The 23235-nt window shown below is 50.6% G+C and overlaps 1 protein-coding gene and 2 non-coding genes across 4 annotated transcripts in view; 2 read left to right on the top strand and 1 right to left on the bottom strand.

Annotated features, from left to right (window-relative positions):
* The window catches only part of LOC117869996 (zinc finger protein 239-like), a 1162621-nt gene that overhangs the window by 1049679 nt on the left and 89707 nt on the right, over positions 1–23235 (top strand). The window lies entirely within an intron of this gene.
* On the top strand, positions 653–724 carry TRNAG-UCC. Its single transcript has one exon. It is a non-coding gene; the product is annotated as a tRNA-Gly (tRNA).
* On the bottom strand, positions 8341–8412 carry TRNAG-UCC. Its single transcript has one exon. It is a non-coding gene; the product is annotated as a tRNA-Gly (tRNA).

Genomic DNA, 23235 nt, shown 5'->3' with positions numbered 1-23235 from the left:
GGCCCCTGGCCAAGCACCCCCGGACGAGCACTGCCAGCCCCGGGTCAGCCCCCAACCCCCGGCCGAGCACCGCCGGCCCCAGGCCAGACCCCAGTCCCCGGCCCGGACCCCAGCTCCCGGCCGAGCACCGCCGGCCCGGCCCCCGGCTCCCAGCCGAGCACCGCCAGCCCGGCCCCCGGCTCCCGGCCGAGCACCGCCGGCCCGGCCCCCAGTTCCCGTCCGAGCACCGCCAGCCCCGGCCCGGCCCCCCCAGCCGAGCACCGCTGGCCCCAGCCCCGGCCCTGCACCGCTGGCCGAGCACCCTCGGCCCCGCACTGCTGGCCTCGGCCGAGCACCCCCAGCCCCGCACCGTCAGCCCCAGCCCCCGGTCGAGCACCCCCGGCCCCGGCCCCAGCAGTGCCGGCCCCCAGCCCTCCCTCCCTATTTTCCCGGACATGTCCGGCTTTTTGGGATTTCCTCCCAGACGGGGATTTGAGGCCCAAAAAGCCGGACATGTCCAGGAAAATCTGGACGTATGGTAACCCTAGGGTCTGGGAACCTGTCTGGGCTCAGAGCTGACAGGCTGCCTCCCGCCTTGTTCATCCTGCTGTGTGGCTGTCAATGAGTCCTTTTGCTTGCATAAGTAGCATCTAGGAGAATAACTCTGCCAGATGCATTGGTGGTATAGTGGTGAGGATAGCTACCTTCCAAGCAGTTGACCTGGGTTCGATTCCCAGCCAATGCAGGGATGTCCCTTTTTCTTGGCCGGGAATTGGTTTAATTTCAGTCACATTGGGCGATAATCCCATTCTCAACACAACTATTAAAGAATTTATGTCCCTCATCCCAGCAGGTCATTAAACATGCAGGGGGCAAGACTCTACAGTGATCTGTAGGAATCCCCCTTGTGTAATATGAGAAAGTCAGAAACGGTGGGAACGTGCATCATTGTATCTCCTTGTCTTCAGTGCATGGGTAGATGGCACTGGTAGAGAGTTGATTCCTTCACCCGCTCACTTCCCTGGTCCTTCTCGCATGAACAGAGAGCCACAATACCCCAAGTCCGAAGATGCAAACAATTTGATGATTATTGGGGTGATTCCAATTTCCTTCCTCAGTGTCCCCCTTCCCAGCTCTGACGCCACAGAGCCTTGCCTGTGTCCCTATTCCCATTCTCCCCTTAGCAAAACAGGATTCCCATTCTCCCCCACCCCCCGCTTCCTGATTGACTGCAGACTATATAGTAAAACTTGAGTTCTGCTTAGCCCAGGGGTAGGCAACCTATGGCATGCGTGCCGAATGCCGCACACGAGCTGATTTTCAGTGGCACTCACACTGCCCGGGTCCTGGCCGCCGGTCTGGAGGGCTCTGCATTTTAATTTAATTTTAAATGAAGCTTCTTAAACATTTTGAAAACCTTATTTACTTTACATACAACAATAGTTTAGTTCTATATTATAGACTTATAGAAAGAGACCTTCTAAAAACGTTAACATGTATGACCGGCACGCGAAACCTTAAATCAGAATGAATAAATGAAGACTCGGCCCAGCGCTTCTGAAAGGTTGCCGACCCCTGCCTTAACCAATCATTTTACTGAAATTTAACTTAACCAATCCTAACATATTGTAACATGATTACCTAACCAATTATATCCCACCACCTTAATTGGTTTACACCCAACAAAATTAATTATACAGCAGACGAGAAACAATCACAGAACCAGACAGATTAACAATAGAAAAATGGGGGCCGTAAAGATAAAACATACAGAAATGAGGGTTTCACAATGAAGTGATTTCTTGCCAGACAGGATGCTATCAAACTAAGTTTTCTTTAACCATCTTTATCTGGTGGTGATGGGCGCTGTCCGGACAGGATCGTCTTCCTGACAGCCCAATAGCCCCTTATTTCAGTGTGACTGGTTTGGGAGGTGAGGACGTGACCATTCGCTTCCCAGCTTATGGCTGTCCCTCCTGCTTCGCCAAAGGCCTTAGCCTAAGAACAAGGCCTCAGACTATCCTAGTGAGACAAGGCCCAGACACAGGCGGACTGTGATTTTGATTCTTTGTTTTTATACCTCTGTAACTAGCTAAGTGATAAAAATACATCTAAGTTGTGAAAGTACAGGCTTTACAGGCAGGCCTGAATATCTATATCCTAACAGTCATGTCAGGTTCACCGTGTGGTTAGATGTTCGGCTGTGTGTGTGTGTGTTCTCTTTGTGTTCTCCCTGTGTGCTGCCCCAGCTCTGCGCAGACAGCCGGCACAGCAGACCTCGAGCGAACTGCCCAATGACCACAGGATCCATCAAGGTACGAAGGCACCAGGCCATGTTTAGTGTTGACAAAGCACAGTACTAATATCCCGCAGAGCCTACCGGACCAGTAATTCATGTATGCCCGTAACAATGGACCGGCTCAGTGAACGGCGGGATTTTTCGTTCTTCCCTAGGCCAGACAGACACAATCCCTCTGAGACACATCTTTATACCCCAATACAAACAAGTTACATACTGCCTCTCTGACATAGTTAGTTACTGCCCCCTGACATGGCAAGTTATCACCCATCTCCTTGTACATGTTGGTTCAATCAAAACATCTCTATTACGTACTGTCATCCTGACTTTATCTTTTAGGAGGGGTCAGTGTGTTCCTGTTATCCTTGGGGAGTGTTTTTTACCATCCTTGATATCGGGGTGTTCTGGTACCACTTGATATCAGGGTGTGTTTGCGTGAGTAACTCTGTGCCTAGCACTTCTTAGGAATGTGAATTTCTGCAATATCAGCCCTGTTCTTGCCAGATTCTGTGAGCAGGGCCTGTCTCTTGCCCACAACTTGTCTTTGCTTTATATCAGTAAAGCTTTGACCACTACTTTAGCCCAGGCTTCAGGCCTCATACCAGGCCTCTGATATAAGGGCTTATGTCGCACGCTCTCTTCCTACTAGACAGCATTATAATTCCAGCTGTATGAGGTGTTTGTACGATGCTCCTGCAGGATGGGGGGAAACTAGAATGATAAAGTTTTGGATCAGTTTTTTGCCACTGCTGATTCTAAATCACTGCAATGTAATTTCTACAACATCACATGGCTACTTTATAATCCACCTACATGATCTTCACCGCTATACATAAACATATTAATGGAGATATCCTATCACCTAGAACTGGAAAGGTCATTGAATCCAGTCTCCCGCCTTTACTAGCAGGACCAAGTACTGATTTTACCCCAGATCCTTAAGTGGCCTCTTCAAGGATTGCATTCACAACCCTGAGTTTAGAAAGCTAATACTCAAACCACTGAGCTATCCCAATCTAACCCACAGAAGCACAGCGAGAAGAAACTCAGAGTTCCCCCAATGCTTAGTTTCTAAGGTGCCACAAGTACTCCTGTTCCCAATGCTTAGGTGGAGTTTAGAGTCTTTGATCACCAAATCTAAACAGTCTGCTCATCTGCTGAGTCAAAAGCAACATCTTCCCTCCCAGTTTCCCCTTGCTTGGAGAAATCTATGCAAACGCTTCCCCCTCCAAAAGTCAGCTAACCAAACACGCCATTAACTAGATAGATTGTTTTTAAAAAGCCTGATACAAGAAAAATACAAAACTGAGACTAGCAAATAAATGTCTCTTTCCCCATGATCACACTTAAGAGAAAAGTGGGTGAATCACAGTTCAGGGCACTGGGGCTGTTGGACGGGTACCTGCTGCAGGGTTACTCCCTGTCCCAGGCAGGGGCAAACAGAGGATGCAGCGACAGCCATCATTTAGTGACTCCCTGCAGGACCCCCCTCCACAGGGCTAGGAGCAGGGCCTGGATGGGTGCGATCTGGCAGCTGTGGATGCAGGGGAATGGACCAATCAGCTGCGCATGCAAGGGAAGGCCAATCGGGATCTTTCTGAGCTTCAGCCTTTGCTCTGCGAAAATCCAGACATTGGCTCTTATTTGCAAAATCCACCCGGACAGAGGCTCAAAAAAGAGGCAATGTCCAGAAAACCCGGGCATATGATAACCCTGCCCAGGAGACCCCTGCATGCGACAAACGGCAGCTCCAGGCCTTTTCTCCCTGCCTGGGAATCAAGGAATCAAGGTCCCTTTGTTACAGAGAGATAAAGAGGCCTGAACAGCTTTTACCCCCCCCCCCCCCCCCGGGTCTGACTTAATGTCAGGATTTCCCCAATGTCTCCTTGGAAGAACCAAATGTCTCTTCAGTCCCAGGGGAATGGAGTAATTCAGTTCTCCCAGGGAGCCGTTCTGTGTCCTTCATGCTCATTCCTTCACGTATGGTGCCACCATGTGGCTGGTTCATTTCCCTCCTCGATTTCAGACAGACACCCAATTTTCTTTGCACAAGTCACTGAATAGCAAAATCTCTCTGTGTCACTTCTCTGACCAGGGGTATTACATTCCATTGAAACTTTCTCTCCCACAATGCAAATAGCAGATGGGACATGGCTACCTTCTGCCCTGAAAGTGGGATCATGGCTTTCTTTCTTTCTAGAATCATAGAATCATAGAAGATCAGGGTTGGAAGAGACCTCAGGAGGTATCTAGTCCAACCCCCTGCTCAAAGCAGGACCAACCCCCAACTAAATCATCCCTGGGGCTTTGTCAAGCCTGACCTTATAAACCTCTAAGGAAGGAGATTCCACCACCTCCCTAGGTAACCCATTCCAGTGCTTCACCACCCTTCTAGTGAAATAACGTTTCCTAATATCCAACCTAAACCTCCCCCACTGCAACTTGAGACCATTACTCCTTGTCCTTTCTTTCTTTCTTCTGCTATTGTTATTGCTGGAGATATGGCTGGGAAAGGCACTGTCTGAATGCCCAAGTTGGAGAATTGACAACTATCTACGGCAACATCACTAACTCCCAACACCCTCTAATCATGCTCTGGACAGAAGGGAACTTGCACACCGAGAATTCTTATTCTTCATGGAATCATAGAAGATCAGGGTTGGAAGGGACCTCAGGAGGTCATCGAGTCCAACCCCCTGCTCAAAGCAGGACCAACACCAACTAATAGACACTGTGATGCTGCACGGCAGCTGGAAATATCAATGGCTAGAAGTGACTTCCCAAGAGAACACAACTGCAGTGTACTGAGAAAACTGGGTGTCATTTGCTTGTGGCCAAGTTGTTAAGCCCCATCTGTTAAAAAATCCATTTGGGTCTCCCTACACAGCTTTGAATCCTGCTGACTATGCAGCATCCATGTTATGGTTGGGGTGGTTTAGTGTCTGACCATCCGTGACCCGGGTCTAATCTCCCTCCTTAGATCCCTGTAAGTATTTCAGTGTATGCTAGGATGGGTGAGAGGAAAACAACAACTACCAAACACAGAGCTTGAAGTCCCCAATTTTAATCCTTCAGAAAGCTACAAAAGTCCATGCTTACTAGGACAGGCAAAACTCAGGTGCCGGTAACTTAGGGCTTGTCTACACCATGCAGCTGTTAGCGACAAGGCTGTGTCAAAAATGATTAGGGGGCTGGAGCACATGACATATGAGGAGAAGCTGAGGGAACTGGGATTGTTTAGTCTCCAGAAGAGAAGAATGAGGGGGGATTTGAGAGCAGCCTTCAACTGCCTGAAGGGGGGTTCCAAAGAGGATGGAGCTCGGCTGTTCTCAATGGTGGCAGATGACAGAACAAGGAGCAATGGTCTCAAGTTGCAGTGGGGGAGGTTTAGGTTGGATATTAGGAAACACTATTTCACTAGGAGGGTGGTGAAGCACTGGAATGGGTTCCCTAGGGAGGTGGTGGAATCTCCATCCTTGGAGATTTTTAAGGCCCGGCTTGACAAAGCCCTGGCTGGGATGATTTAGTTGGTGTTGGTCCTGCTTTGAGCAGCGGGTTGGACTAGATACCTCCTGAGGTCCCTTCCAACCCTGATCTTCTATGCTTCTATGACACAGTCTTGTCGCTAAAAGTCAGCGTGTGTGAATGCTTTTTTTCAGTACTTTGTCGGCACTTTTTTTTGTTGGTTTTGGTTGGGTTTGGTTTTACACATGGCTCTCTCCCAGGGGGATAACACGTCTTTGCACGATGCTAAAGCTTTAAAAACGGCCACTCGCGGGCGCCAGAACCTAAGGAACGAAAAGCCCCGTGATTCCTCTGTGTGTGCCTGGGCTCTGAAAGGGATTTGGATCCACTCACTTTATGGCCAGTAACATACCCGGACAAAACCATTTCCCTTGTCATCCACTCCCAGCTTCTGGCAATTAGAGGCTGAGGCCACTCAGAGCATGGGGTTGCATCCCTGCCTGTCAGTGGACCTATCCTGTAGGAAATTGTCTAATTGTTTTCTGAACCCAGTTATAGTTTTGGCCTGCACAACATCCCCTGGCAAGGAGTTCCACAGGTTGACTGTGTGGTGTGTGAAATAGTTTCCCGTAAAGGCTCATTTTCTCTTGGTGAGTGGGTCACATCCCCTCTGACTTGTGCAAATTATAGGATCTCTGGCTTTTCCTAAATGCTGTGGGGCGATTTCCTGAGAAAGTGCAGGGGGAGGGAGAGCAGGAGGGGAACAGCAGAGAGAGTGAAGGCGAGAAATACAGGGGAAGGGGAGAGAAAGGGACCGGGAGCACAAAGAAACACTCAGTGGCTGAAGCCTGGAGGTTGTCCCAGCTCAATCCTGCTCATCACAGGTGTTCAGTAGCAGGTTTCTTGAGGCCTGACTCATTTGAATGGTTAATCCTTGCACTGATCACCAATTGATCCTGACTAATGAGCTGAGGGTAGTAGGATTCTTGTCCCGGATCCAGGCTACACAGAACTAAAACCAGCACGTTCGCTATCTTGTCAGGAACCTCCAGGGGTACAGCGAGGAGGCTCGCACTGAGGGCAAAGCCAAGCCGTCGTGATTTGTATTTGAATCAGTAAAAGAGACAGAAAAGCTCCCAACCACAGCAAGAATCCAGGACTGGGGCTATCGGTGGTGTCATTCTTTGCATATGAACTTGGGACTTACGTATTCACACCCCTCCTTGAGGACCTGGTGGTGAGAGACAGAGGACCAGCCCTGTCTCTGGCCAGGAACGGTCCAGGTTCCTCAATGCCCAAGATCAATGGTAGCTAACAACAGAGCTGAAAGGTCAGAGGATGCAAAGCAAACGCCCTCAACGCGGTGGTTTGCCCTGTTATAGGGCCTGAGCGCGGCCATGAACATTCATCCTCGTGCCCAGCCTTCCACATCCAAATCTAACTTCCTCACCCTCATAATACTGGGATGCACCTAGCCGATAGGTTAACCTATTAATACATATTAATGCCAGTTAACTCGTTATCACGCACACCACCTATTGCTCAGCCAAGTTGCTGGTTTGACATCTGCCAACGATTCTATCCTCAAATATCCCAGCGTTCCTGCCGTTGCCTGGTACTGTTAGGTTCCAACTCCTGTTACGGAGCAAGCTAGTCCTAGTTCCCCAAATCTAAGGGTGACTGCAGGCCATGTAGCTATGCCAAGAGTCACAGGCCTACCACACATATGCTACCTTGCTGAAGCTAATGTCTTTCAGGATACAGGCCTGTAGGTGCCTCCTGTTCCTGTTAAATATAATAAAGACTAAACTAGCCCTATAGGCTACGTGACGGTTTGAACTTTTATTCTAGCAATCTGAGTTCAACTATCAGTGGGATCTCGACATACCTGAGCTCTTCTCTCCGTCCTTTTTATTATTAATTATTATTATTTTGAAGGGCTTGGCTTAACCACAATCTTCCGTTTACCTAATTGTGTGACAATTTTTGGTTTATTTTTCCCTTTACTCCCCTCTCCCTTTTGTTTACCTCCTTCTTTCTGTACCACAAGAGAGTCTGCAGCACCAGAAATGGACACAAAAGTTTATATTTCGACTTTCTCCCCATCATGCGTGAGCAGGATACAAACACCTCCGCCAGCTGAAATTAAAACACGGAAGACAAGGAGCTACAGATGCGTGTTCCCACGGTTTGTGACTTTCTCAAATGGCACACGCTGAGCCCTGTAAATCCACAGCTATGTGGGGTGGAGCGGGTGGTGGGGCAGGAAGTCTCAGGGGGAGAAGTGGAGGATGGTTGGTGGTCCGGGGTTTGGCACGGCCCCATGTCCCTGGAGCTATTAGTGAAACCTTGCAAATCTGCGGACAATTTTTGCAGATTGTGGATACAAATTGTGTATCTGCGCAGGGCTCTAGACACCAGGACGACGTCTCTGGCTCAGCCTGTAGCCCTGTTTCTTGCATCCCCACCCCCACTCTGTCTTTAATCACCTGCTGGAATTTGGGACATAAATTCTCTGCTCATTGTGTTGACAATGGGATTATCGCACAATGTGACTGAAATTAAACCAGTTCCAGAGAAGGAAAAAAACACATCCCTGCATTGGCCGGGAATCGAACCCGGGTCAACTGCTTGGAAGGCAGCTATGCTCACCACTATACCACCAATGCATCTGGTGAAAAAAACCTCTGCCTCGCGTCACATGTACTAACAAAATGACTCACTCCTGCACAGCTAATGAGCAGGGTGTGTGGGCTGGAGGCAGCCTGTCAGCTGTGAGCAGAGAGAGATTCCCAGAGTGCCTGAAAGATGGGGAGGGAGCTGCTCATCCCAGGGTGAAGGGTCACCCACCCCACCCTTCCCCTCAGAGAAGGGGAATGAAGATCAATCACCAGAATGACAAACTTGAGCGGAGACAGCTCCTTTTCAAGGAAACATTTGTGTTGCTCCCTGCTGCATACAGAGGGGTTTGTTGCTGCTGCTGATTCCAATCCTTGGGGTCTGTGGGCATAAGCCCACAGGGCAACGAAAATGATGAGGGGGCTGGAGCACATGACTTATGAGGAGAGGCTGAGGGAACTGGGATTGTTTAGTCTGCAGAAGAAGAAGAGTGAAGGGGGATTTGATAGCTGCTTTCAACTACCTGAAAGGGGGTTCCAAAGAGGATGGATCTAGACTGTTCTCAGTGGTACCAGATGACAGAATAAGGAGTAATGGTCTCAAGTTGCAGTGAGGAGGTCAAGGTTGGATATTAGGAAACACTTTTTCATTAGGAGGGTGGTGAAGCACTGGAATGGGTTCCCTAGGGAGGTGGTGGAATCTCTTTCCTTAGAGGTGTTTAAGGTCAGGCTTGACAAAGCCCTGGCTGGGATGATTTAGTTGGGGATTGGTCCTGCTTTGAGCAGGGGGTTGGACTAGATACCTCCTGAGGTTCCTTCCAACCCTGATATTCTATGAGTCTATGATTCTATAATCACTTTGTCTTAAGGGTGTTTGTCTGTCACCTTCTCTGGGTGTTTGGTACATGGATGGAGGCAGCCCCCACTCCTGGGTCTCTCCTGAGGAAATAAAAGTTTTTATGCAAAATAACAAAACTTTTCTCCGAAAGGAGGGAAAGGAAATGGTCACACAAAAGCACCAGGACACAAGGAATGTAGCAACCGGATTCCTCTATGCGCAGTGACTCTGAGAAGTGATTTATCGCCTCTCTCTTGTATTTGAAGCACTGTTTGGTTTCACCCTTGGTAACCTACAACGCTGACACAATTTTATTGATTGTGACACTAGGTCTGAAGGATTCAATCATATTATTAAACAAATGTTAAAAAAATAGTCTGAACTTGAGCTCTCTGTCCTGACAGGCTGGTGTCCCCAATTTGGTTCCAAATGCTCTTCCAGAAACGCCCCCGGGATCCCTGCACATGGCAGTGGGAGTGAAAGAAGAAATCCTCAGCACTGCCCTTCGCTCCAGGCTGGTTTTTCAGGGGGTCCCTGGGGCTGGAAGGGGGCAAGCTGAGGTATGTTACCACACTGGCCAACAATAAAACTTCTCTCTGCTCAGATCTAGCGTGTCATAATGCCCCAGCCTGGTCCAATAATTTGCACTGAAGTTCAGCAAACGGGACCTGTCGTTTTTCAATTCCAGCAATTGTAGGGTTCTCAACCAGACCCGGACAGTGCTACCAGAATGCAACCAGCCAACTAATGGGGTGGAGCCTACAGACAGTATCCTGTTGATGATGCTAATTATGTACATGGGGGAATGGTCCTGCTGTTGTGGGGAACTTTCCTGGCTTCTGCACTTCAGAATCAGATAGGGGAAGGATCTGGGTCCTTGCTCCAATTCCCTTTCCCCGGAGTTGCAAGAGACAACAGTCTGTAACCCGCTAACGCCCCTTTGACTGGCATTAGCTGACCACTTAACATGCAATGGTCTCATATAATACCTAATGCCTGATGATAAATCTAGACCACCGTGTATTTAGCTGAGAGGTTTTCCCTGATTGGTAGCAGGCTGGCATTGAAAGTCTCCGCAGTGCGATCGACTCTCCCTTCTCCTCTGTCAGTGCAGGCCTCATTGTGGGATCCCTGCACTAGAGGGCTGGGGTGAGTTTGGCACACAGATCCAGGAGTAAGAACAAGGCGTCCTTGTGGCACCTTAGCGACTAACAAATTGATTTGGGCATAAGCTTTCCTGGGCTTTGTCCACTTTGTCGGATGCATGCAGTGGAAAATACAGTAGGAAGATATATATACACAGAGGACATGAAACAATGGGGGTTGCCATACCAACTCTAACGAGACCCATCAATTAAGGTGAGCTATTATCAGCAGGAGAAAAAAAACTTTTGTAGATCCAGGAACGTGGCCTTGTGCATCCGAAAGCTCGGCAGCTGCTGCTCATCATCCCAAACCCGCATGATGATGCGATCTCACCCGTGGGCGCTTGTTTCTCGGACCCACAACTGGAGCTCCACCATCTGCAGCGGCTCCGGGAATGTCACCCACACGCTTCAATTAATGGTCACTGTGTCCCCCAGCAATCTGCTCTGCACGGAATCGTCATCTCCCCCTACATCTATTCGCGCGGCTCTGCAAATGCTGAGGGTCGTGTACCCTGGGCTCACAGCGCTCGTAACAATAACGCAGCGCTGTGCGGGTTCCGTGCTGCTGTCAGAGATGGCAGACAATGAGTAGGGTGTGTGGGACTTAGGAAAAAAGGTGTGAAAATGATGGGAGATGTATAAAATGATGGGATGGTGAACACTGCATTATGGGAAGTTGATCCCACGCTTCCCCGTCACCCCTGTGCAACCTGTTTGGGCCCCGGCATGCGTTGATAAAATTTTCCAAAATACAGAGCAGTGGACAGTGGCGAGTTGCGCAGTGGGATGCCTACCCACAGTGTGCCATATTCTGCATCAGTACAAACGCTCCTGGGGAGGACACTCACCACCAGCACAAGGAGCCAAGTAGGCACACGCACAAGTGACATACTCACTGTGATGACTGTTTGCTGACGGAACTTGAGTTAACGTAAGTCTGTCGTGCAGATATGGCCTGAGGTGTCTGAATTGCTCGGGAGAGGTGACAGCAAAAGTATGAGGCTAGGCCAAGACTCACTCAGGTATTTAGACACCTACTTTTATGGATCTGGGCCTCCTGCACCTTAAGGGTTCCGGAACAAAAAGGCACCTACAAAGAACCTGATATAATTTATTTCTTTTTTTTTTAAATGTCATGACTTGAGGGTGTATAACGCATAGGGTGACCAGACAGCAAGTGTGAAAAATCGGGACGGGGGTGAGGGGTAATAGGAGCCTATATAAGAAAAAGCCTCAAATATCGGGACTGTCCCTATAAAATCGGGACATCTGGTCACCTTAATAACGCATGATTTTTGAATTCTTGTGGTAGTCAAGCAATCTTGGGGTTATGGCTGTGTATTCATTAGGTCGTGATCTTGGGGTTATGGTGTATTCATTAGGTTGTGAAGGCCAAAACTCTAACTGGGTTCAAAAAAGAACTAGACCAGTTCCTGGAGGACAGGTCCATCAATGGCTATTAGCCAAGATGCTCTGGGATCAACCTCGTGATCTGGGTGTCTCTAACTCTGACTACCAGAAGTTGGAAGTGGACACCAGGTGATGGATCGCTGGATGATTCCCTGTTCAGTTCATTCCCTCCAAAGCACCAGCATTGGGCACTGTCGGAAGCCAGGATACTGCATTAGCTGGACCGTTGGTCTGGCACAGTACGGCCGTTCGTATGTTCAGTAAAAATTACAGTAGATTTTTCCCTTTGAGAAGGATTTAATACAGGGGTCGGCAACCTTTCAGAAGTGATGTGCCGAGTCTTCGTTTATTCACTCTGATTTAAGGTTTCGCGTGCCAGTCATACATTAACGTTTTTAGAAGGTCTCTTTCTATAAGTCTATAATATAGAACTAAACTATTGTTGTATGTAAAGTAAATAAGGTTTTTAAAATGTTTGAGAAGCTTCATTTAAAATTAAAGTAAAACACAGAGCCCCCCGGACCGGTGGCCAGGACCCGGGCAGTGTGAGTGCCACTGAAAATCAGCTCGCGTGCGGCGTTCGGCACACAGGCCATAGGTTGCCTATCCCTGGTTTACTAGGAGATCGTATATGGCCCTTGGTGAATAGTTGGGAACCAAGTTCCACACACCAGCAGTGACGTGCGAAAAAACACCAAGGGCTGGATTGAGAGGCAAAATAACAGTTGCAAAAGGCAACCACCCTTGGTGGATCATGCAAATGAAGAAGTTTTGACACCAGGCCAGGAAAGCAGTCTGACTGGAAGTCACATGAGCCAACGGAATAAACATGTGCTATCAAAAGAAAAAGAAAAATGTAGAATTAAAAATTCCAAATTAACAATCACAATCAAAACATGGGACGTGCTGTACTAGAAACACAGAGGTCACTGCTAAAACTTCAAGCAACTATCAGAGGGGTGGCCGTGTTAGTCTGGATCTGTAAAAAGCAACAAAGAGTCCCGTGGCACCGTATATGCGTCTGACGAAGTGGGTATTCGCCCACGAAAGCTCATGCTCCAATACATCTGTTAGTCTATAAGGTGCCGCTTTGTTGCTTCGAGCAACTATTTTCCTTTAATTTTTTTCAACAAGTATTTGCTCTTAAAATACAAATTCATGGGCACCCTGACATCGACCTTCACTGTGGGGCAGGAAGTGCCGAGAGTAATAAAAATCAGGCCTTCATTGAAACACCCCCCATGTGGGACCCGGAGTTTTCGAGGTGTCGTTGTCTCCTGCAGCCCGAGAGGAGCCGCCAGTGTCTGGCGCTGGGGGGACCCTGCGCCTTTCCCGACCCCGCCCTGGGGAGCGGGGGCAGCGGGGAGGGGAAATCAAACACCCCCCCCCCCCCCGTGCCCCCCGGTGTTTGCAAACGCTGCAGCCCGGCCCGGGTTTGCAGGAGGCGCAGGATGGGGCTGGATGCAGCAGCCGGGGGCGGAGGCAGGAAAATCCTGCAGCAGCTCCGGGCGGGGCAATACGAGACGCTGCCCCCCCCCCGGGGTCCGTGCTGGGGGGGAGCCCGGCATTAACCCCTCCCTGCCCGGCCGGGGGGGCTTTCCCCAGCTGGGACCAGCCCCGGGCCGGAGCCCGCAGGTAATTAACAAAGGGCTGGGGGGGGGGCAGATCCCCCCGCCCCTGGGAACCGGCCCCCGGTTTATTCCCACCACTGGGGCAGGCTCTGAGCTGCGTTCACAGCAGTGACCCCCGCTGACCCCCCTCTGCCCCCAGCTCCAGCCAGGGGCTGCCCCAGAGGCGGGGGGGGGGTCAGATGGGGCCAGAGACCGGGCCCCAGTGGGTGTGTCTGGGGGTGGGGGGCCGGGAAGGGAGGGGGGCAGACCGTGTGAACGAGCGGGGGGGGGCCTGGCTCTGGGCGAGCAGGCAGGAGATCGGGGGGGCAGGGGAGTTTCTCTCTGGTTTTGTCACTTCAGTCTCAGAGACTGAATCATTTCCCCTGAATTCTTCCCCTTTTTCTCTAACTATCAAATATGGGGAACACGAACACACACACACACACTCTTACTTTTCTCTCCAGTGACTTTCCATGTCTCTATTCTCCTCAGGCTTTGCCCCGGTTTCTAATTCTCACACGCTAGATTAAAATTTCCTTGGCCTGGGGAAATTTTCCCACACGTTTTATCTGCAGCCAATTGTCCTTGTTCCGGTGGGAAATTGTCGCCCTGAGTCATTTCCCCAAACTGGAAGGGGGTTAGTGAGGGGAGCCTGAAGACGAGGCTGGCTCTGGGGTGGGACGGGGTGGCTGGTCGGTCTCTGCCAGTAACAGGGCCTGGGAGGGACACAGGAGGGGAAGGGAGAAGCGACTGTTCTCAGTGGAATAACCAGGCCTGGCAGCTGCCCCCCAAGCCCCTCTGTCTCCCCAGTGCAGCGCCCCACAGCCACCTGCTGCCTGTCCCCTGCCCCTCCCATCCTGCTGCCCCCTCCCCAAGGCCAGGGAGCCTTCCCGGCCTTCTTAAAACACCTTCACAAAGGGCTCCCTGCTGCCCCTGGGACTGGCGGTGATGGAGGGGAACCCTTACTTTCTGGTGGTTTGTTGTACAATCCAATACAATCCTTTCCCACTTTCCCCTTTTCCCTCTAATGGTTGAATTTCCCTCTGCTCTTGGTGTTTTGATGTTATCTCAAACCCCTCATGTTTTCCTGCTTTCCTCTCACGTGTGACCACTGATCCCAAATACCTCTGATTCCCACCCTTCTCTTTCAATATGGGATGTGGATACCCAATCTCGGATTTCGTTTGTTTTCTATGTAATTATGAAATATCAGTTAAAAATCCCCTCAGGTCTGGAGGTGTTCCCCGTGTTTAAATGTGGTAACTTCTCCTTTTATTGGGGGGAACCTGTTGCCCTGCGTCATTCTCTATATTGGAAATCGCATGGAGGATAAATTCCCCCATCATCACCTTTCCCCTCATTTAAGAATCATTTGTTTCCCCTCTGTCACAGTTAAAATGTTTACTGATGAAAGTGGCCCCATATTTACTACACGCCAAAGCTAGACGCCGCCCCCCGATTAGGGGAACGGTGTCTGTTAGCTGCTAACAAGAAAGTTGGCTGGACTCTTTCCCCCAGATGCCCCTGGATGAAGGTTCTCGCCCCTCAGAGGGCAAACAACTCCGTTTGTTTTAAGAGCGAGTTGGACGCATTTTTGAGGGTGACGTCTGATTGGAATTGCTGGTGATGGTGGGGTTGGGCTCCCTTCCAGTTCGTGTCTTGTGTTCCTAAAAGCTCACGCTTTCAGAGCTCTATCAGCCTGCCGCGGGGTCAGGAACACGCAGGCTGGAGTGTGTGTGTGTGTGTGTGTGTGCGCGTGTGTTATTTTTCATCTCCTTCCACTGAAGCGTCAGATTCGGCCAGGGCTGGAGACCGGACATTGGGCAGGGAGAGCCAGTGCTCTGACGTGGCTCTGAGCTTTCTATCTCTCAGTTTCTTGCTCCCGTATTCTGGGTGTCAATGATTTGCCCTCTGTGAGGTTGCGAAGACATTTTTCCCCCCCAGGTGAGATTGGCATATTGGTGGAGGGGGGAAGTCACCTGGGTCTGCAGCCTGGGGTCTGGGTCCCTTGCCAGGAATATCTGCATCTCTCTCACTTAACTGTTCCCCTGCCACTGCAGGGGCCTCAGGCCTTGGCGCTCCTTAGCCCCCTCCGTTCTCTCCCTTGGCGCAGAACAATCTCGTCTTCCTCGGGCTGGTCTCCTGGGGTCTGTTTTTCGGCTGTTGGGTTTAATGTGCTGGGCGGTGTTGGTTTTGTAGCCTCCTTTGATTGACTGGAATAATGAATTGGTCTTTTAAATCGCAGTGATTTGCAATAAGGATTTGGCCTCCCATTGGGACAGGGTGAGAACCACTGCTCTGCATATCGCTAGATGGAGAGACTCTAGGAAGACGCGAGGAACAACTCTTATAGGGGATACAATCACTGGTTATCACGTGTCTGTTTATTAATCATTTCACCGAGCAGATAAAGAAAGCCCAAATGACTGGAACATAACAGAAGATGGAAAGAAAGTACATAATGTCCAGCATCAATACGTTCCCACTCACATCCCCTTGGGAAACGCTGGAATGGGTAAGATGATCTTTTGACTTTAGCAAAGCTTTTGATATGGTCTCCCATAGTATTCTTGCCAGTAAGTTAAAGAAGTATGGGCTGGATGAATGGACTATAAGGTGGATAGAAAGCTGGCTAGATCGTCGGGCTCAACGGGTAGTGATCAACGGCTCCATGTCTAGTTGGCAGCTGGTATCAAGCAGAGTGCCCCAAGGGTCGGTCCTGGGGCCGGTTTTGTTCAATATCTTCATTAATGATCTGGAGGATGGCGTGGACTGCACCCTCAGCAAGTTTGCAGATGACACTAAACTGGGAGGAGTGATAGATACGCTGGAGGGTAGGGATAGGATACAGAGGGACCTAGACAAATTAGAGGATTGGGCCAAAAGAAACCTGATGAGGTTCAACAAGGACAAATGCAGAGTCCTGCACTTAGGATTGAAGAATCCCATGCACTGTTACAGACTAGGGACTGAGTGGCTAGGCAGCAGTTCTGCAGAAAAAGACCTAGGGGTTACAGTGGACGAGAAGCTGGATATGAGTCAACAGTGTGCCCTTGTTGCCAAGAAGACTAATGGCATTTTGGGCTGTATAAGTAGGGACATTGCCAGCAGATCGAGGGATGTGATCATTCCCCTCTATTCGACATTGGTGAGGCCTCATCTGGAGTACTGTGTCCAGTTTCGGGCCCCACACTACAAGAAGGATGTGGGAAAATTGGAAAGAGTCCAGCGGAGGGCAACAAAAATGATTAGGGGGCTGGAGCACATGACTTATGAGGAGAGGCTGAGGGAACTGGAATTGTTTAGTCTGCAGAAGAGAAGAATGAGGGGGGGATTTGATAGCTGCTTTCAACTACCTGAAGGGGGTTCCAAAGAGGATGGATCTAGACTGTTCTCAGTGGTACCAGATGACAGAACAAGGAGTAACGATCTCAAGTTGCAGTGCGGGAGGTTTAGGTTGGATATTAGGAAACACTATTTCACTAGGAGGGTGGTGAAGCACTGGAATGGGTTACCTAGGGAGGTGGTGGAAGCTCCTTTCTTAGAGATTTTTAAGGTCAGACTTGACAAAACCCTGGCTGGGATGATTTAGTTGGGGATTGGTCCTGCTTTGAGCAGGGGGTTGGACTAGATACCTCCTGAGGTCCCTTCCAACCCTGATCTTCTATGATCATCAGGTGGTCCTCTGTTGGATGTTCCCCACTGTGTTATCCACCCCCCCCCCGCCCCGCCACGCACAAGCTGGGTGTTACACCCACTAAGTCTGATACATATGTATAAGGGCACCACCCCGTTTTCCTTATCTATACTTCCACACCCTACCGAATTTGGGGTGCCCGTTTTCCATAGACTAATTCTTTAGTTCCTCTTACCCTCATTAACATTGACCTCAATCAGTTACTAAGGTAACTTGTGGCTATTTTAGAATTCCCCCAACTATTTGTGACTGCGATTGTGGTGTTAACGGATACACTGCAGCAGGTTTTCCTAAGCACCAGCAAGACCCACTGGTCTTGATGATTATGACCAGAACTATCCCCAAACCCTGTGCCGCATGGTCTCCATAGTCTTCCTTCCCGCAGCACTGAGATGCAGCCACCTCTGGGGTGGATCAGTGGCCATTACCTGCCAGTGACAGGGCCTGGACATTTCTTAACTATTTTAGCTCCTCCGTGTCCTCCATTCTCCTGTTCCAGAGCTCCCTCTGCGGTGTGGATGGCCGGCAGGTGCTGGCGGTAACTTTCGATCTGACATGTGGATGGATGTTTTAGGGTGGTGGCGGCGTGGGACATTTTTTGGGAGTCCATGCGGCATGTTTGGCAGTATGGGGGGGATCGGACACCTGCTCCCCAAGGCCAGGCTGGCTTGTTCCCTCTGACACTACCCTCTTCTCCCCTGGGGCAGCCTGCGCTCGGCAGCTGGGGTGGCGTGGGGGGTTGGCATGCTGGCCTCATGCGGGTTTGCACTGGGCTGGGCCTCATAGGGGCTGGGCTGCCTGGGATTTCCTTCCCGAGTCCTTTAAACGTGGGCTCCTGCTGCTGCTGGAGACTGAAGCTCTGACCCCCGCCCCGCCCTGCTCTCCCCCAGGCAAGAACATGTCCAAGCCCCCAGGAAGGCAAAGCGGAGGCGGCAGCTCTGGAGAGGAGAGGACCCCGCTGCCGTATGTGTAAGAAATTACTCGTATCTGCATCTTGATTTTTTGCTGCCTATCGAACGCTGGTTTTGTGCTTTATTGGACGCGATTTATTGATTTCGTGCTTGTTTGTTTTTGTATTAATTGGCAGTTCGTTTAGCTAAGAGCCAAATTGCTCTTGTTACTTTAACAAAGAATGTGGGTGCAGAACAGTCCCAGAAAGAGTGACCTGCCCCCCCCCAAAAAAACATGTTTTGAAAGTTCAGATTGGGTTTTGATGTGAGTGGAATGGGAAGCCGGGCTCGGTCGGCGAGGAAAAACGGTGTACTGAGTTTGGGTCGGTTGTTTCTTTTGCTTTAAATAGTAAGGAAGTTTGGGATGTTTTGTTTTCTCGGCACGTGCAAATGACTCATTTTAAAGTATAATACAGGACCGTCTCTGATTTTTAAGTCATTCGCTATTACTGTGATTTAACCAGTACGTTTCCCCCTCAGTTTGCATTTGTTTGTTGTTGTTTGTTAATTTATTTATTGGCTTAGGTTTTTTTCCTATTGATTTTTCTGGGAATAAATGTCGCAACAGTGAGCTGCAATAGATGAAAGTTTAAAAGTCATCTGTCTATCTTTTTATTCCCCTTTTTGAGGAGAACGTAGATAAAACACACGTTTAACTGCGTATTGTTAAAAAAATAAGAGTGTGCCCACAACATGTATACCGTGATGCAGGACCGCTCCTCCCGCCAATTTTCTGTCTAGCTCACCTTTGCGCCCCCTCTACCCCCACCGGGAGGAATCTGGTGCCACCTCTGCCAGCTGGTACTAGACCCATAGGCAGCCCCACACTCTGCCAACATCAATCCCTGAGCCAGACTCCAGATAATTCGGAGAGGGCTGGGGACAGGCGTGAAAGTGACGCTGCAGCACAATCACAAGCAGCCCCCCCTCCTCCCCCCTCATTTCCCCTCCTGTTAACAAGGGCAGGAGCTGATCCCAAACAGCTCAGCCTCTCCCAGCCGGAGTGGGAGGGAGACAGGCCAGGGGGGAAGGGGAGAGATGGGGAGAGATTCCCAGGACTCGAACCTGCCCGGACACACTTGTTGCAGCATCTCTGGGCAGGTTCCCGTCCTGGTGAACAAGGTGAGGAGCAGAAGGAGGAAAAGCCAGTCCCCACCTCTCCGTATTTCCCCTGCTGGGGTGTGGGCGGCCCTGGGGACCAGGGGGAACCCCCCAAAATGGTTCCTTCGTCTCTGCATCCCTGGGAGAGTTTCAAAATCTCCCTGGGGTTCATGCTGCTGGGAGGGACTGGAGTTTTGTAATAAAAATGCGACCAAGCGTTTGCTCGGCCTAGCACAAGCTACAAAGTTTGTCTGCAGGGAAAAGCCCCCGGGGGAACTGTGCTGGGACGTGAATTAAAACCTGCTCTGAATTCCTCCCATTTACCCTTTTCCCCCTCCCAGGCCGCCGAGCCCTGGCCCTGGCCATGGCCTGCTCCAGCTCTTCCCAGCCACCCCGGGGACAGGGACAGGAACAGGAACCAGCGGCGACGGAGCCGGCTCAGGTAGGTATCACAGGGGGGTTCCTGGTCGAGAGAGAGGAGCAGGAACAGGAGGGAGGAACTTGTGGGGCATTTGGTGTGGAGGTGGGAGAGGGCAGGAAACACCCAGGGTGGATAAAAGGAGGGGTTCAGGGTGTGACAAACCTGCTGGGCCCATGAATCCAGGAATGGATCCATGGAGTTTGGGGGGGTGGAAGTTCCCAAATCTGTGGCACAGGAAACAACCCCCCTGGAGAAGACTGGGGGAAAATGACCAGCTTCCCACTAGGCAGCGTGGAAAGGGGTCCCGTCCCGCTCGCTGCAGGGGAGTCTCCTTGTGGCTGGGTCTGGGGATTCGCTCTCCCCCCATCTGCCACCCCCTGCCATCGCTCGCCTGGGCTGCGGCCCCTCCAGGTCTGTGCTCAGCGCGCTCCCTTCGCATGGCCTGGCCCCCCCAGCCCGGTCACTCCGAGAGGGGACATGTCCCGCTGGAGAAGCTGCCCTAAGGCCACGTCAGATGTCCCCAGGTCCTGTGCTCCTGTCCCCGTGGCTGGCTGGGGACCCCAGTTACCCTCAGGTCTGGGCTCCAGCCCAGGGGCCCTCTGACAAGCAATCCAGGTCTGCTCAGTCTCAGACCCTGGTGCTGTTTCCCTGGGCTCCTTCCTACCCCACCTCTCCATCTCCTTGTCCAGCTCCGCTTTCTCTCCAGAGCTTCCTCTCTTCCCCTGGCTCCGTCACCCTTCTCGGTCTCCTGTTGGACTCCCCAGGGCAGGGCAGGACCCCCGGCTTCTCCCTTCCCCGGATCTCTTACTTGTCCCCGGACAGCTCCCTCTCCTCCCAGGGAGTGACTGCAGAGTCGTCCTGCTCTCGCTTCCTGGCCCCGGCCCCTCTCCCAGCCGGGCTTCAGCTGCAATTATGCTTTATAATCCCTGGCTGCTCTGAGCAGGGTCGGGGTGGGATTCTGCTGACCATGAACCCCCCAGAGTTTGCATTGAGTTGGCCCTGCTCCCTCATGAAGAGTGGGGCTGTGAGTGGGGCAGCAGGTACTGAGTGAGGGGCTCTTGCTCTTTCAGGGGCCGGTGACCTTCGAGGAGGTGGCTGTGTATTTCACCAGGGAAGAGGGGGCTCTGCTGGACCTCGCTCAGAGAGCCCTCTACGGATACGTCATGCAGGAGAACTATGAGAATGTGACCTCACTGGGTAAGGATTCCTGTCCCCTCGGTTCTTAGAAGGGGAAATGAAGGGTTAAGGTTCACGTCACCCCCACAATGTAACCTTAACTCTGCCCTGTTTCAGCATCACCCCAACGTGCCAATGATGCACACACCAGTACTGGGCCCTGCCCTGCCCCAGGACACTGGGAACAGAGCCCAGGAGCCGAATAGGACAGTGCAAAGATTTGTAATAAAAAATAATGTAAAATGAGCCCTGTACACTTTGTATTCTGTGTTGTAACTGAAATCGATATATTTGAAAAATAGGAAAAACATCCAAAAATATTTATAACACATTTACATTGGTGTTCTGTTATTGTGTAACATTGCGATTAACTGTGATTCATTTTTTTTTTTGAGTTAGTTAATTTCTTGAGTTAACTGTGATTGACTCAGTCACCCTTTGATGGGCATTTTCCTCAGTGTGACCCCTTGGTAAAGTTTTTCACAGCTGAGAGCGAGGAGACATGAAGTCTGATGGCAAAAGATGCTCCATGCTGTTTCTTCTCACCTGTGTATGCTGAAATGTAGATTTTTCCTTCCTGCCTCCATTCTCCCTTTTGCCGTTGGATGACCCTGTTTACTGCTTACATGCAAATTAAGTTGAACACACGTTGCTTTGTTTAGGTCAGACCTATTTACTGACTTCTGCCTGGGCAGGGCTGTGGGGTTTTGAACATGGGCTAACATCATACAGGGGAATTTCATAACTTTACATGCGATGTTACTACATATATTTCACCATGATAATACCGACCAGCACGTTAATAGTTCTCAAATGATCCCTTACCAGGCATGTTTTGTACAAAGATTATCACGGTGGCGTGCAGGGTGTGAATACAGGGGGGCATTCCGTCCCAGGATAATTTATATATTCACAGATTAAGGGTGGGGGGACTATCAGGTCATGTAGTCTGACCTCCTGTATAACACGCCATAGAATTCCATCCAGTTCCTGCTGTACTGAGCTGAATGCCTTGTGTCTGATGACATCATCTTCCAGAAAGGCGTCCGGTCTGGACTTGAAGAGATGGCGATTCCTTTGTTTCCCTTGGTAGTTTTGTTAACTTTTGCGTCACCCTGAGTGAACTCTTCCCAGGCACTATTGTCAGCTCTGCAGTTGGGGGCAGAGTTAAGGTTATGTTGCAGGGACAGCCTATACTTTAACTCTTCATGTCCTGGGTTTCACAGGTTTCAGCTTAGCCACGATCCACGTGCTGGAAAGACACGAGGCAGCTCTGGGCAATGTTAACGGCATTAATGTCGTTTATGGGCATTTTATTCTTTTTTCCCCAGATTGACTTTTCGCTACTGTCACTGTGGCTGCACCAGATCTCTTGCCAGTAGGGCTCTGTCCATTAGGGGTGTGATTGTTTTTTTTTTTGTTTGTTTTGTTTTTATGCTACCCCTGACCAACAGAGCTATGCTGGCAAAGCTTTGAAGTGCGGACCAGGCCACTGTCTGCATGTGGATCTCAGAGCACTTTAAAATATTACTCTGAATCCAGAAAATTTGGTAGCTGGTGGCCAAACTTCCAAGAGAAACTCCCTACGTTCTGCAGAAAAATGCACAATGCCCATTGTCTGACAGCGAGGCATGGCCCAGCTCAGACTTGAATGCCTGGGCATTGCCCAGGTTCTGTGGCCACAGCGTGTCCTCTTATGCCAACCAATGACAGCGAGAGCCGATCGCGGGAAACCCTCTGGCTGTTACCTCTGGCATTGCAAGCTCTGTGATTTCTCAGCTCGGCTCCTGCCCATGTGCTGCTCCAAATTCTTCAGTTATTTATTTTTTCAATACGGCTTCCCCAGAGAGGCAGAGGGGGCCGTGTACGAGCTGAGATAAATACCAAGGCACTGAGAAGAGTTGAGGGTAATTTAAAATAATAGTTTGAGCCCCAGGAGTGTGCAGGAAAATGTTACCAGAAGCAGGTGATTTTTTTGGGAGGGGGAGGCTCTATCTCTTTGACTTGATCAGATAATCCCATATTTGCACCCCTAACCCTGCCCTGCACCCCTATAATGAGCAGCAAATGTGAATAAACTCTGAGCGAGGATGTGGGTTGTAGAGGAATTAGAATAGTCGGCCTATACCCAGTACGCAATGCTGGGGGTGTGGGGGGGTGTTGGGGGAGTGAGAGAGAGCAATGCTGCGCCTTAACAGTAGCAGAGCTGGCACTCTGCTATAACAACTTCCCTGAGGCGGGGAGGATGTGACAGCCAGGGGGGACCATCTGCCGCCAGGAGACAGAGTGAGGTTCCTCTCCAGGAGTCCATGGGGGAGCAGGGAACAGTGGGAGGGGGGAAGATGACCGGGAGCTGGTGCTCGTGGGGTGTCCCAAAGCAGGGAGGGCTGAGAGCAGGGGGAGGGGGAAGATGACCGGGAGCTGGTGCTCGTGGGGTGTCCCAAAGCAGGAAGGGCTGAGAGCAGGGGGAGGAGGGAAGATGACCGGGAGCTGGTGCTCGTGCGGTGTCCCAAAGCAGGGAGG

This window comes from Trachemys scripta, chromosome 25 (genome assembly GCF_013100865.1).
Source record: "Trachemys scripta elegans isolate TJP31775 chromosome 25, CAS_Tse_1.0, whole genome shotgun sequence".
In the NCBI taxonomy this organism is placed as follows: Eukaryota; Metazoa; Chordata; order Testudines; family Emydidae; genus Trachemys; species Trachemys scripta.
Note: the sequence above shows the minus strand (reverse complement) of the source record. Positions and strands in the feature narration are given on the sequence as shown.